The 14815-nt window shown below is 39.7% G+C and overlaps 1 protein-coding gene across 1 annotated transcript in view; it reads right to left on the bottom strand.

Moving 5' to 3' along the window:
• Window positions 1-14035, bottom strand: part of pomgnt2 (protein O-linked mannose N-acetylglucosaminyltransferase 2 (beta 1,4-)) — a 71525-nt gene extending 57490 nt beyond the window's left edge. The window contains exons 1-2 of the mRNA XM_028791574.2: window positions 13959-14035; window positions 9952-10038 (exon numbers count right to left, since the gene is read on the bottom strand). The gene's annotated coding sequence lies outside the window, so the exon portion shown is untranslated. The remainder of the gene's footprint in view (window positions 1-9951; window positions 10039-13958) is intronic.
• Window positions 14036-14815: the final 780 nt, after the last annotated feature.

Genomic DNA, 14815 nt, shown 5'->3' with positions numbered 1-14815 from the left:
CAATGTCTTGGTTCTGTTTTAATTTTAAATTAAAATTTTTAATTTATTATTTGCACGTCATGTTGTTACACTGTGGACCCTGAGCTTCACAATTTCGTCTATCTCTATACTTGTATATGGATGAGATGACAATAAAGTTCACTCTGACTTGAAACAACATCCTTTGGTGCATTTCAGCAGATTACACTCCCTCTGCCCAAAGAAACATCACTAGGGTGCGTTTTTCAACAAATGGTGGGATCCCGCAGTGGAGAGTCCGTGATCATTTGACGTTGGCTTCAAGTAAACTAACGGCAGAGCGCAGAGCCATCACAAACATGTTGCATTGCATCAGATTCTATCCAAATTTCATACTGGGGACAAATAAACTTCTGTCTATTCATCCATCGTGGTTATCTCATTATTTTCAAATTACCTTTACTTTTTGGATTTACTCATTAGTGAAATTGACCGCTTTAGTGCTTTTCTTACTGTTATCCATACTTTGTTCCTTTGTCATTGCACACAACTTTTTCATGGATTGGAATGTTACAATTCCAATGAATACCAATGGCTGGTCTAAATTTCACGTGCTCAGCTGCACTGGAAACATATTTAATGAGAAAAATGTTGACATGTTGAGCACTTGTATCTACCACTCTATAGAGTGAGTCTTTCAACGAATCCATAACCCCACATTCAATGAAGCAGATTCAGAAAGTGGGTGGGTGGGTGGAAGGATGGATTTCTCAATAAATGCTCTACACAATGATGTCTCACTAACCGATCTGAAGTGGGCAATTTCCTTGTGTGTTTAAGGTTTTAAGCTTCCGCCAAAAGTGCTTGCTGTGGTTTAGACAATTCTAAATTTTCAGAATTGGGTCACATACTTACGGTAAACTGTAGTCACATTTACTGACATTTCTTCCAAGAATTTACACTTTACACCATTAACTACTTTTATACCCACTCTTGGTGTACATATTCTTTAATAAACTGAAAACTACCTCTCAGGAAGCCAATGTCAAGACCCTTCTTATACACTTCATATCCATATTGCTGTGGTTAAATTAATCCTGCAAATTGAAATGCCTCAAAACCCATTCGGATGATTATTTCTGTTCTTCAAACTGTTACGATTTTCTATTTACATTTCAAAATTTAGGAAGTACATTAATAAAATATGTGACCTCCAGGGAGGCACAGCAACCTCCCTACTCTCAACATAACAGTCATGGATAAGGCGGAGTGGTGGCTCTGAGGCTAGGGATCTGCACTGGGAATCGGAACGTTGCCGGTTCGAATCCCGTAAATGCCAATAGGGACTCTGCTCTGTTGGGCCCATGAGCGAGGCCCTTATCCTGCAATTGCTGAGCGCTTTGAGTAGTGAGAAAAGTGCTATATAAATGCAAAGAATTATTATTATGGATTCAAATACAAATATATATATTTTTATTCTTTCTAGTAACTTTACAGACCCTTCTAGGATCTGGATCATCCCACACAGCACACCACAACAATAAGAATAAAAGTCTTCACCCTGTTCTGTCCAACTCCTCTTCCTCCAAGCAAGTGCTGTCCTCTGTCTCCCGATTCCGACTCACCAAGGTGGGGAGAACACTTCTGGTGTTAGGAAATGGTCCGTTGGAAGCACTTCTGGGTCATGCTCAAGTCCCACAATGTAAGATTTGGATGCCACAACAGTCCGTTTAAAATCATAACCCATTGGTACTTTACAAATTAGTTACCATCTAATTACAGTTATTTACTGTATGGAACCTGTAATGGATCTAAATAAATAAAAGGTTCTTTCTGGAAGCTTCATGTGGAGGAGTCTTTGAAGAACTAAAAACATTTTTGCTGTGGCACCGCTGTGGCAGTTGGGTACTCTACAGATATCAAGAAAACTCCTAGCTACATCCTTGAGCGCCTTCCACTCAATTTCCTCAGGCCTCACTAGCTTTATTTATTGTCTTTTCTTTCAATTAACCTGCCATCAGTGATTCATGAGAGATATGCACAAACGACTTTTGTTGTATTGAACACAAAACCCTGGACGGGGTGCCAATCCATTAATGGACACAATCAGGGGTTCCAACAGGACAAGGACCTTAAATACACATCAAAGTTGGTTTTGGAACGGCTAAATCAGGCTAACATTAAATGGCCTTCCCAAAGTCCTGGCCTCAACCCTATTGAAAACATGAGGACTGTGCTTAGAAGTCCGTTCAGGAAACCATCAAATTGGGCTGAACTCCACCAATTTGGCCAAGAAGAGTGGACAAATATTCAACCAGAATTCTGCCAGAGCCTGTCTGATGGCTACCAGAAGCGTCTGAGATGAAATGTGCTCAGGGCCATTTAACCAAATGTTAATTATGGTTTATTTATAGTTTGGACCCCGGGATGGTTTCAGAAAACCCACAATAAATTCAAATCTCGTCTTAATTTCTGATTGTGTGTTTTTTTGCATTACAAAGCTCATTGCTGCCCTGACATACAGTGCCCTCCATAATGTTTGGGACAAAAACACATTTCTCCTTGATTTCCCCCTCTGATTCATAGTTTAAAATTACAAATCAAACATTTCAGATGTGATTAAAGTGCACATTGCAGACTTTCATTTAAGGGGAATTTTATACATTTCGGTCACACGATACTTTTTCTACATGCCCCCCCATTTCAGGGCACTATAATGTTTGAGACAATTGGCATCTCAGGTGTTTGTGATTCCTCTGTTGGGTTTCATCTGCTTACTTAGTGCAGCCATATAATCCCTAGGCCTGTTTCTACCTGTAGACTACCTTTCTAGCTGTGTGGAGGAGTGATCTCTGATGAGCATGGACACACCAGTGTGGATAGTCGGCCAGTGTATCTGACGCACCGTCAATACCTTTTGAAGTCCGTGACTTAAGAAATGCAGGCGATTCTCAGGCCCAATGAAGTCAATTTTCTCTTAATGAAGTTCTGGGACTGGAGTGTTGGAAAGGGTGGTCCAAAGAGAGGAGATTATGGAGATAATGACACTAAATTGGCCCTAGGGTGTGTATTTGCCCTGGAATGGACTGACCCCCTGTCCAGGGTTTGCTCCAGACTTATGCCCTATGCCAGCTGGGATAGGTTCCAGTGCCCCCTGTGACCCTGGTCTGAACTTAGCAGGTTTGAAAATGACAGGACATTGTAATCCTCTCTGCCATCACGACAGTTCACATTGTCTGGTTAAGTATCCATGTAATTATACAGGGGGGTGCCTTTGGTTTCATTAAAATTAAACTTTCTCCAACAGAACCAAAATAAACACCCATAGCACACCAGACCTACAGTATGTCTGCTTTTTACCAGTACAAGGTCATCCAGCATGGAACCCGAAAAAGCCTGCAAAATGATAAACTGCAGGGATCTAAATGTACGCTTGTAGCGGGGCTAAAATCTCATTCATGTTTCTTCAGTGTTTAAAAGCGTTGAGTTTATCTGATCTTTTTGTTGTATAACATATTTCTTTCTCTTGTATTTTCTTGCTTTAAAGTCATTCCAGTGTGAGTTCTGGCCAAAGTGTGGTTATACATTTATTTACTTACGAGCTGTATATACCCGGCGTTGCCCGGGGCAGAAGTAACCTAATCGGTCAAACACTTACATATATACCAAAGTATATCTAATCAGTTAAACAGCTTCATATATACAGAAGCGAACCTAATCGGACAAACAGCTAATCTATATACATAAGCAAACGTAATTGGTCAAACAGTTACATAAATACAAAAGCAAACCTAATCGATGAAACAGCTTCATATATACAGAAGCGAACCTAATTGGTCAAACAGTTATGCATGTGCAGAATAATTTTACAAAGATTATGCGTGTTAACAATCATTAAAAAGAAAAGATTGAGGAACTCTTCTTCTATATGTGATGAAGCTGGATGAAGCTGACTTGACGAAGACGTAGGTGGCATAGATTGGTTTTTCTAAAACAGAAGAAAAAAAATGAGTATCTATTATTATTTTAAATTAGAATGAAAATGAGAACCTTGATTAGAGATAGATTATCCGTATTAAAATATGTGCATGAATAAACTTTTGCTAACTCTGTAGCAAAAGTTTATTCATACAAATTGGCATGGGATGGCTTTGTGAAAAAGTAAAAATTAGATAAAAATAAATTGAGAATGCGTACTTCGATTTGACTGAGATCATCTGTAATGATGAAAAAAAAGTTTAGTATGTTTTTTTTTCCATACGGGAAGGATGTAAAACCTTACATAGGCACCCTTCAGCCCGTACTGAAGGGTACTGTCAGATTCTTACTGACTAAAAAACACCCTTTTTATTCCACAGCTACCCCAAAAACCACTATTAGGCATTACTTTGGGGTGGCAGTAGTTTAGTTATGAAACAGCTGGGTCCTGAAAAAAATCTGCCTTATTAGTGGCTTCATCACATATAGAAGAACAGTTCCTCAATCTTTTCTTTTTAATGATTGTTAACACGCATAATGTTTGTAAAATCATTCTGCACATTCATAACTGTTTGACCAATTAGGTTCGCTTCTGTATATATGAAGCTGTTTAACCGATTAGGTTTACTTTGGTATATATGTAAGTGTTTGACCGATTAGGTTACTTCTGCCCCGGGCAACGCCGGGTATATACAGCTCGTATATATATATATATACATATAGACACATACATGCAGTTTTAATAACACAGAAATCAATATAAACATTAACATCATTATCATATGAGAATATGAAGTAATATATAAGAAGCACATTTCATATAAATATAAATTATTAAACAGTAAAATCTTCTTCTGTAATTTGCTACCGTGGCAATTTGTGTGTCTGTCCAGGATTTTAAATGACCTGTAGCTCGCAAACCGTTGCACCTATACACTTGAAATGTGGTACACATATAGTACGTCACGTCTACTATCCGCTTTATGGGTGATGATTGTTTTAGTCTTTTTATCTTTATTTTATTTTATTGTACAATCAAGTCCTATCTGCGCACAGCAGGGCAGCCGTGGGCGGATGCGTATGGTGTATTCACTCGATGTTATCGTGCATTGCGCTGTCAGTGGTATTTTGATAAAAGAATTTGAACAACATATAAGAAGCGTATAAATTATTAAACAGTAAAACATTAACATTTAAGAAGTAAAGTTACATTAAGTACTACTGCTGTGCCTTCGGGTATACCTCATTTTTTGTTTGCCCATTACATGCTTAAATGTATACATTTTTTGGTGCACCTACCCGAGAACACGCGACATATAACCGAGCGTGGGAGAAGCATGGATTTTAAACACGCGTTGAGTTGATGTGCTGGTCTCCCTCGTGAAATAACTGGTAATGTTTGACTAAAATCTACAGCGAGTAAAACGACATTAGCTCCTATTTTTTTTTTACGATCTCTGAGATGTTGCTTTTTTCGGTTCAAGGCTTCATAAGCTCTTTTATGTTGTATGGTGTACTTATCCCAAACCATCATCTTTGAATGTTGCAAGACTTTCGCCTTGTATGTAGATCGGGGTAATTACATTCATTGCATTCCTAGTCTGAATCACAATGTGATTGTATGGGTGGTCACCTGGCACTGTAGGGTTGCCACCCGTCCTTTAAAATACGGAATCGTGCCGCGTTTGAGAATGAAATTGCGCGTCCCGTTTTGAATCAATACTGGACGGGATTTATCCCGTATTTTTTTTATAATTTTTTTTTTTTAAAGCAGCGTCTCATGCAAATCATCCCACACGCATTTTATGAAGATGCCTCCTTTCCTACTTTTGATTGGGTAATACTTGATGTCATCGTTAGTTTGATTGGTGTTTTTAACTGTCCAGTGAGTAGGGCGTGTCTTTCAACCGTAAGCAGATTTTTTGCAGTGGTATCACTGACCTCGACGACGGCGACGTTATACGTCAAAAATAAATTACGATAAATGACGATTTTAGCGATACTTTATTACGACGGCGGCTACATAGACACGATCAAATAAAAACAAAAAAATCAAATAATCATTCTACATTTTCAAAACGTCGAAAAAACGACGGAATGAAAAAAAGGCCCACCCGACGACCCACCCATTCCATTTTTATATATATAGATTTGCATGCAAAAGTTTGGGCCCCCTTTCTTAAAATGTCTGTGATTGTGAATAGTGGGACAAAGATGGCGCTTAACCCGACACAGACAGACGTAGGAGGCACACTGATAAATAAATGTTTTTATTTTCTTTCTTCACCTGTGGGTAACCTCTTCCCTTTTCCTACAAGCCACAACAAAGTCCAAAGCACAATGCTGCACAATACTTTCTTTAACTCTTAGTCTTTTCTCTTTCTCCTCCAATCCTCCTCAGCCAGCTTTGTCTCCCTCCTCCCGACTCTGGCTCCTGGAGTAGTGACTGCGGGCTCCTTTTACAACGCCCCCAGAAGTGCTCCAGGTGTTCACTGACCTACTTCCGGCAGCACTTCCGGGTGTGTCGTAAAATCCACCCAAGGATCCCAACAGGGCTGTAGATGACTCCCACTCCCATGAAGCCCTGTGGGAATCTGAGGCACCATTGCAACCCATGGGTCCTGCCATCTGACGTCCCAGGGGAGGTACTGTTCTACCCATGCTTGCTTCCCCGGTCCTCTCCATGAAGAGGCATCCTGGCCAGAGAAGGAACCCAGCAGTCTGTGACAATAGTTAAGTAAGCAGAAAATGAACTGATCGCCAAAAGGCCTAAAGTTCAAGATGGCATTACTTTTCAGCATTTTATGCAACATTAGTGTCTTGTTTTTGTTTTGTATAATTGTATAGTGAAAAAAGGAAAGGAGCAGAAGGTTTCCAGGTTACAAAAAGGACATGGCAGCACTAGAAAAAATCCAGAGAAGAGCAACTCGGCTGATTCAGGGCTACAGGGCTTGAATTATGAAGAAAGATTAAAAAAGCTGAGCCTTTACAGGAGATGAAGAGGAGACCTGAGTGAAGTGTTTACAATTATGAAGGGAATTAGTCCAGTGGATCAAGACAATGACATTAAAATGATTTCATCGAGCTTTATAACACACTGGTGAGGCCTCATCTGGAGTCCTGTGTGCAGTTTTGGTCTCCATGCTACAAAAGGGACATAGCAGCACTAGAGAAAGTCCAGAGAAGAGCGATGAGGCTGATTCAAGATTACAGGGGATGAGTTATGAGGAAAGATTAAAAGAGCTGAGCCTTTACAGTTTAAGCAAAAGAAGATTAAGAGGAGACCTGACTGAAGTGTTTAAAATTATAAAAAGTTACTCTCTCAGGTGGGTGTTAGCATATTGTAATCTCTTGGACCAATAGCGTGAGTTTTCTGCATTCGACCGACATTATAAAATACCTGAAATCATACGATAAAATCATGTCCCGACTTATCCGCGAGTATATACGATAAGTACTGACCACGTTGGGTGCCCAAAGTTTTGCATCAGGCCCTTCTCATTTTTGTAACCTGCAAATGATGGAAGTAAAAATGTAATTTTGAGGGGTAAAATTGATGCATTTGTATGGAATGTTGTGTGATTTCAATAAAATCAATAAAAAAAATGTAAAAAAAATGTAATTTTGCTTAAAATACTAAAGAAATGCGCCATCAGTTCATCTTCTGCTCACTTAACTATTTGCATTAACAGACATTTTAAGCAAGGGGGGCCCAAACTTTTGTATGCTATTGTACTTATCTGTTAATGTTTTTACTTCAGGAGTTTCTATAAAAAGCCAAATTAACCCCTGGGGACAAATAAAGTTCTATCTATACATACCAGAAGAAGAGCTTCCCTCTATAAACCACAAGGATGTGCATATATTAAAAGAAAGGACTGAGCATATCAAAGGAAGGAAGGAAGAAAAGGAAGCATCAGGAAAAAAAAAAAAAAAACAAACCAACAAAAACGAGATTTAATCATACCAAACACGGCTATCGTTTCATTGAAAAGAACAGACCATCCGTTCATTCCGTTACATACAGTGGTGAGGTGTTTGAGTTTGCATCATCCTCTACCCAACAGCTGTCAGACTTCTGTCTGGACTTGCCAGTAACATTTGTTTTAGTGTATTTTGGAATATTAAAACCCCCCCTTTAGAGCTTCTTCTCTGCTGCCCTTTCATTACTTGGGCCTTTGCAGGCTTCCATCCATTTCTAGTCCCAGGCGAATGTTGCCATAAGCTGCACGAACTGGGACCCCCACATTAATTTTCAATCACTTGTATCAAAATTGGAGACCGACAAGTCCAATTCAGCAATCATATGCAAAACGTCACCTACAGAGTATTCAACTTTATGTGTTCGCTTTAATCTCTCGCCAGCTGTCCATGCTATTTTGGCTGTTTGCTCCTCGTCACTCACACGTGCGCAGTGAATCTCAGTCAAACCAATGAAGAGGACTTTCCTTCTAGCAAAGAGAGTCCAACTAAAACATAACGGTGGGTTTCGTCACCGTTTACAGTTGATTACCACCGTCAACCACTTCTTTCGACCAAAGTCGACATCCGCCCTGAAAGAGTTAATTGCAGACCCGTCTTAATGCATTAAACGTAAACAAACTATGGAAAAAAAAAAAAAATTTAACCTGTAAAAAAAAAACAAAACAATCGACGTCACATCCCTATTTCAGACAAAACAGTTTTCAGGTACAGTGGAACCTCTATTCACGACCATAATTTGTTCCAAAACTCTGGTCGTGAACCGAAGCAATTTCCCCCATAGGATCGTATGTAAATACAATTAATCCATTCCAGACGGTACGAACTGTATGTAAATATATTTTTTTAGAGATTTTTTAAGCACAAAAATATAGTTAATTACACCATAGAATGCACATCGTAATAGTAAACTAAATGTAAAAACATTGAATAACACTGAGAAAACCTTGAACAACAGAGAAAACTAACATTGCAGCAGTTCACACCATAGCCTTACAACCCTTTTTTTTTTTTTTTTTTAAATGAGTTTTAAGCACAGGGGAAAACAAAAAGGAACATTTGAACAAATCCAAACTTTATTTAAAAACCAACCACAAGTAACCAAGAAAGTAACATTGCAGCAGTTCGCGCTGATAGCCTTACAACCCGATCGCAGGGGGAAAAAAAAAAAAATGAACATTTGAAAAATCCGTAACTTAATAAACAACCAAGAAAAGTAACATTGCAACAATTCATGCTACGAACCGAAAAATGAACATTTGAAAAATCTGTAATACAAAAACTAACCATACACCACCAAGAAAACTAACGTTGCATGAGTCGAGTTCTGGCATGAAGTGAGGAGGAACTGGGTGGAGAGGAGGTTACAGTGCTTAGAAGCCATGGTTAACTGCAAAAGCACATGAAATACTGTAGAGTACGAAGAGTTCACAGGTAAAGAACGCACATCTGACTGAGAACAATGAACAGGGAGAGGCTGAACATGTGCTTAAATACAGTAATCGGCGCGTACAAATCGGAAGGGACATGAAACAGAGCACAAAGAGTTCACAGCGAAAGCACGCACGCACGTCTGACCGAGAACAATGCAACATGTGCGGAAATCATCGGCGCGCACAAACCGAAAGGGAAACTGGCTTGTTCGTATACCAAGTGTGTGGTCGTGAACTGAGGCAAAAGTTTGGCGAACTTTTTAGTCGTAAACCGATTTGTACGTGTACCGAGGTTCCACTGTATGCACTGATGTTTCCATAATTCAGAAATTAAAAAAAAAAAAAAAAAAAAAAAAAAAAAAAAAAAAAAAACCACAGGGAGGCAACTCGAGCCGTAAAACAGTGGTGACCTACGAGGCTCAACAGTCAAAAGAAAAAATGAAAAATGAGTTCTGAAACAATTTTTAAAATGTTACAGACACTTACTGAAATTGATACTTTTGACAACCTTAGTAGGAACAGATGATACGGCGGGAATCTTTTTTTTTTTTTTTTTTTTAAATTGGTAGAATTTTCAAATGCTGACAGAAAGTGAACTTACCAGAATCAGCCAGTGCCAATTCAAGATGGGATTGACTCGTGCAACAAAAAGTCATCCAAGAAAAGTTGACCACCAAAACAGGACCATCTAATTAAAAAAATAAATGAAAAAATAAATAAAGCACATCCGAGTATATCCTGTACATACAGTATCTCACAAAAGTGAATACACCCCTCACATTTTTGTAAATATCTTATTATATCTTTTCATGGGACAACAGTGAAGATATGACACTTTGCTCCAATGTACAGTAGTCCGTGTACAGCTTGTTTAACAGTGTGAATTTGCTGTCCTCTCAAAATAACAACACACAACCATTAATGTCTAAACCGCTGGCACCAACAGTGAGTACACCCCTAAGTGAAAAATGTCCAAATTGTGCCCAAAGTGTCAATACTTTGTGTGGCCACCATTATTTTCCAGCACTGCCTTAACTCTCTTGGGCATGGAGTTCACATGAGCTTCACAGGTTGCCACTGGAATCCTCTTCCACTCCTCCATGACGACATCACGGAGCTGGTGGATGTTAGATACCACCTTCTGTTTGAGGATGCCCCACAGATGCTCAATAGGGTTTAGGTCTGGTGTTACCCTTAGTTTCTTTAGCAAGGCAGTGGTCGTCTTGGAGGTGTGTTTGGGGTCGTTATCATGTTGGAATACAGCCCTGCCGCCCAGTTTCTGAAGGGAGGAGATCATGCTCTGCTTCAGTATGTCACAGTACATGTTGGCCTTCATGGTTCCCTCAATGAACTGTAGCTCCCCAGTGCCAAAAGCACTCATGCAGCCCTAAACCATGACACTCCCACCACCATGCTTGACAGTAGGCAAGACACACTTGTCTTTGTACTCCTCACCTGGTTGCCGCCACACACGCTTGACACCACCTGAACCAAATAAGTTGATCTTGGTCTCATCAGACCACAGGACATGGTTCCAGTAATCCATGTCCTTAGTCTGTTTGTCTTCAGCAAACTGTTTACGGCCTTTCTTGTGCATCATCTTTAGAAGAGGCTTCCTTCTGGGATGACAACCATGCAGACCAATAGACCAATTTGATGCAGTGTGCGGCGGGTGTACGGTCTGAGCACTGACAGGCTGACCTCTGCAGCAATGCTGGCAGCACTCATACGTCCATTTTCAAAAGACAACCTCTGGATATGACGCTGAGCACGTGCACTCAACTTCTTTGGTCGGCCATGACGAGGCCTGTTCCGAGTGGAACCTGTCCTGTTAAACCGCTGTATGGTCTCGGTCATTGTGCTGCAGCTCAGTTTCAGGGTGTTGCCAATCTTCTTATAGCCGAGGCCATCTTTATGTAGAGCAACAATTCTTTTTTTCAGAACCTCAGAGAATTCTTTGCCATGAGGTGCCATGTTGAACTTCCAGTGACCAGTATGAGAGAGTGTGAGAGCGATAACACCAAATTTAACACACCTGAGACCCTGTAACACGAATGAGTCACATGACACCAGGGAGGGAAAATGGCTAATTGGGCACAATTTTGACATTTTTCACTTAGGGGTGTACTCACTGTTGTTGCCAGTGGTTTAGACATTAATGGCTGTGTGTCGAGTTATTTTGAGGGGACAGCAAATTTACGTTATACAAGCTGTACACGGACTACTGTACATTGGAGCAAAGTGTCATATCTTCAGTGTTGTCCCATGAAAAGATAATAAAATATTTACAAAAATGTGAGGGGTGAACTCACTTTTGTGAGATACTGTATATTATACATACACACATTATTATATATATATATATATATATATATATATATATATATATATATATATATATATATATATACACACACATATATATATACACATATATACATACATATTTACAGTTATAAGTATGCAAAACAGTTTATTTTTGTATTAAGTGCACTAAGTGTACTGTGCCATTGTGACATTATTTTGAGTTAATAAACTTAATAAGGCTATTGTAAGAATCACAACCTACAAGTCTATTTCCACATGAACAACTGTAAACCTACTTTTGCACACACCTGTATACACTCGCACATCTCTATCCATATCTCTCAAAGACAGGTAACAGGAAAATTTCAAAATATTTGCTACCTCTTGCCCTACGCGTCCCTTCAGCATGTATTCTGTATCTGTGTGTGTTTGAACGAGTCTTTACCGGTGCACAATCTATCACCCGTTTTCAACTGTAAAGCCCGATTCTCAGATTCTGTCATTATTTTTGAGGTACCTCTCTCAGCGTGAGCCTTTTCTGCTCCTTGTGCATCTCACACTCGCATTTCCTCTTTCATTGCATCACCAAAAAGAAACTGACCAATCACACTGCTCTGAGGGACTAGTGTTCTATTTATACATACATACATACATACATACATACATACAACAATAAAAAAAAAATCTTGGGACGAGACAAGACTTTGATCAAGGGGACAAAACGTGATCTTTTGAAGAGACATTCACGTCCCGTCTGAACACACCCGCATCTCCTTCGGGTGTGTTCAGCCCTCCCTCTTCACAACAGCGCGTAGCACTGGAGGGGATGAAGCCCCCTAATATGTACATTATTTAAAATAAAACACATCTGATGAAGACTACAGAGCAAAAACATGGTGTTGTAATCTTTTTGCATAGATAGATAGATAGATAGATAGATAGATAGATAGATATGTGAGGCACTATATGATAGATAGATAGATGGTAAGGCTTTGGATTGTAAACCCCGAGTTTGTGGGTTCAGATCTTTCTGCTGACACTGTGTGACCCTGAGCAAATCACTTCACCAGTCTGTGCTCCAAATGAAAATATAAATATATATACACACACACGTATTGTATACACATTACATAAATGCACAGCCTAAAGAATCCATGTAAATATTTTCGTAATACCAAAATAAACACAACAGTTTACTGTATATGTGGGAAAACTCGATATAGCACAGTGCTCACAGCACAACTGTACAAAACATTTTATAATTACTACAATAGTCCCTTTGAAATTAACGAAGCCAATACTTACAATTGTGCATTGCTCTGTATAAGGTGTCAATCTTAAAATCTCGTTTTTTATTTGTAACTCTGGAGGGACAGGAGTGCATGATTTCACAAGACAAAAAACAAACATCAAACACACACACACAGGCAGGCATTTTAATGTTCCGAGGCACTGAGAGAGGGGATTAGGAGATGTCCTGACGAAGGGGGAACAGACAGCGAAGTATAAATCAAATGTCACTGGCTGTCTAGTTAGATAAAGATACGCACGCTGCCTCGTTTAACTCTTTCAGTTTCTGAGCGCAAAACGTCCATTTGCTGATAAGGATTATACTAATCTCTCTGCTTCTTTCAGATAAGCATTAAGGAGAAAAGGCAATACAAATTCTTTTGAAACAGACGACATCCATCCAGCTAAACAAACTGCAAAACAATGTAACAGTAGCAACAACCATTCATGCTGGGCGCTATATAACCAATTTACTGTACGAGTCCGCTTTTTTCCCCCCAAAGGAGTCCAAAAATCAAAAAATGGAGGGCTAGAAGATTGATCCCAAAACTGGACAGCACACCTTCTATTGCTAGGCATATTCGTATTAAAGCAAACCACGCACCCGCTAGTGAGAAAAAGCGGATTTAGGTGAAGTACAAATGGAGAAAACGAGCATAAAACTTGAGGTGGAGGAGTGCCTGGTTATGGGTAGCAATATAAACCTGGTCATCGAATCTTCCACCGCGGTCGCTAATGGGTGGCAGCGGAACTCAGAACATCCTGGCACCATACACAGAACACCGCTACGCCGGTCGCCTTACCCAATATTAGGGGACACGGGAAGACACGCTTCTTTATGTGCGATATCGCAACTTGTAAGAGAGCAGCAATGCCTCGCAACGTGCCAACATCAAACACAGCCTTCCTCCGCAACATCAACAAAATGAATGTTCATTGTCTTTAGCAAAATCGAAGCAGCAAATGATATTAATTTCTACGTTTCTTCGCTTCTCGGCGATATCTACTTACAGCTCACACTCGTCCTTAACACTGCAGCAGTCGACTCCAAACGAGCAGCAGCTGTCTGCGTAACCCCGCCCACTCCTCCGGACGTACGCCTGTAAATCGCGCGAGAACTCCATCCTCTCAAATTAGCATCTAGAGGACCGCGGCACGCAAGCGCGGGCTATTCGAGAAAAGAGCGTGAGAGGAGTAGAGAAGAGAAGCTGCGTTCACATGTTAGCAGCAAACGAGAACATCAAGTGTGTAACGAAAGTGCGACAAAAGGTATTGATTTAATATTGATCAAGAAGTATTGGAAAATACAAGAATGTGGTGAAATGAGACCTTTAGTTTGGGTATGTAGTTGGGTGAGTAAGCTAATGAACCAAAAGGAGTAAATGTCCAATATTGTGTAAGTATTAAATTCAACTCTGCAATGCAAACTCTATTGTCTATAAATAAGACTCTCTGCCTTTGCATATTGACCGTTCCTTATCCTTCTTCACGAATGTAGTGAGAAGTCAAGCAAAATGACACCTTTAATTGGCTAACTAAAAAGATTACAATATGCAAGCCTTTGAGGCAACTCAGGCCCCTTCTTCAGGCAAGATGTAATCAATAGATGTCATACATTCATACAAGGGGCATGAGCGGCCTTGAAAGCTTGCATATTGTAATCTTTTTAGTTAGCCAATTAAAGGTGTCATTTTGCTTGACTTCTCACTACATTCATAGTGGCTAACACAGTACAACACCCTAGTACTACCCTTTTCACGAAGAAATTAAAGACGCATGAACAAGCTTCCTCCTGTCTGGTTTCTAACTCAAAGAGGTTACTAGTTGAGCGTAAAATTTCTTTCTTTAATATAAACCACTCAAAAAAA

This window comes from Erpetoichthys calabaricus, chromosome 13, assembly GCF_900747795.2.
Source record: "Erpetoichthys calabaricus chromosome 13, fErpCal1.3, whole genome shotgun sequence".
Taxonomy (NCBI): Eukaryota; Metazoa; Chordata; class Cladistia; order Polypteriformes; family Polypteridae; genus Erpetoichthys; species Erpetoichthys calabaricus.
Note: the sequence above shows the minus strand (reverse complement) of the source record. Positions and strands in the feature narration are given on the sequence as shown.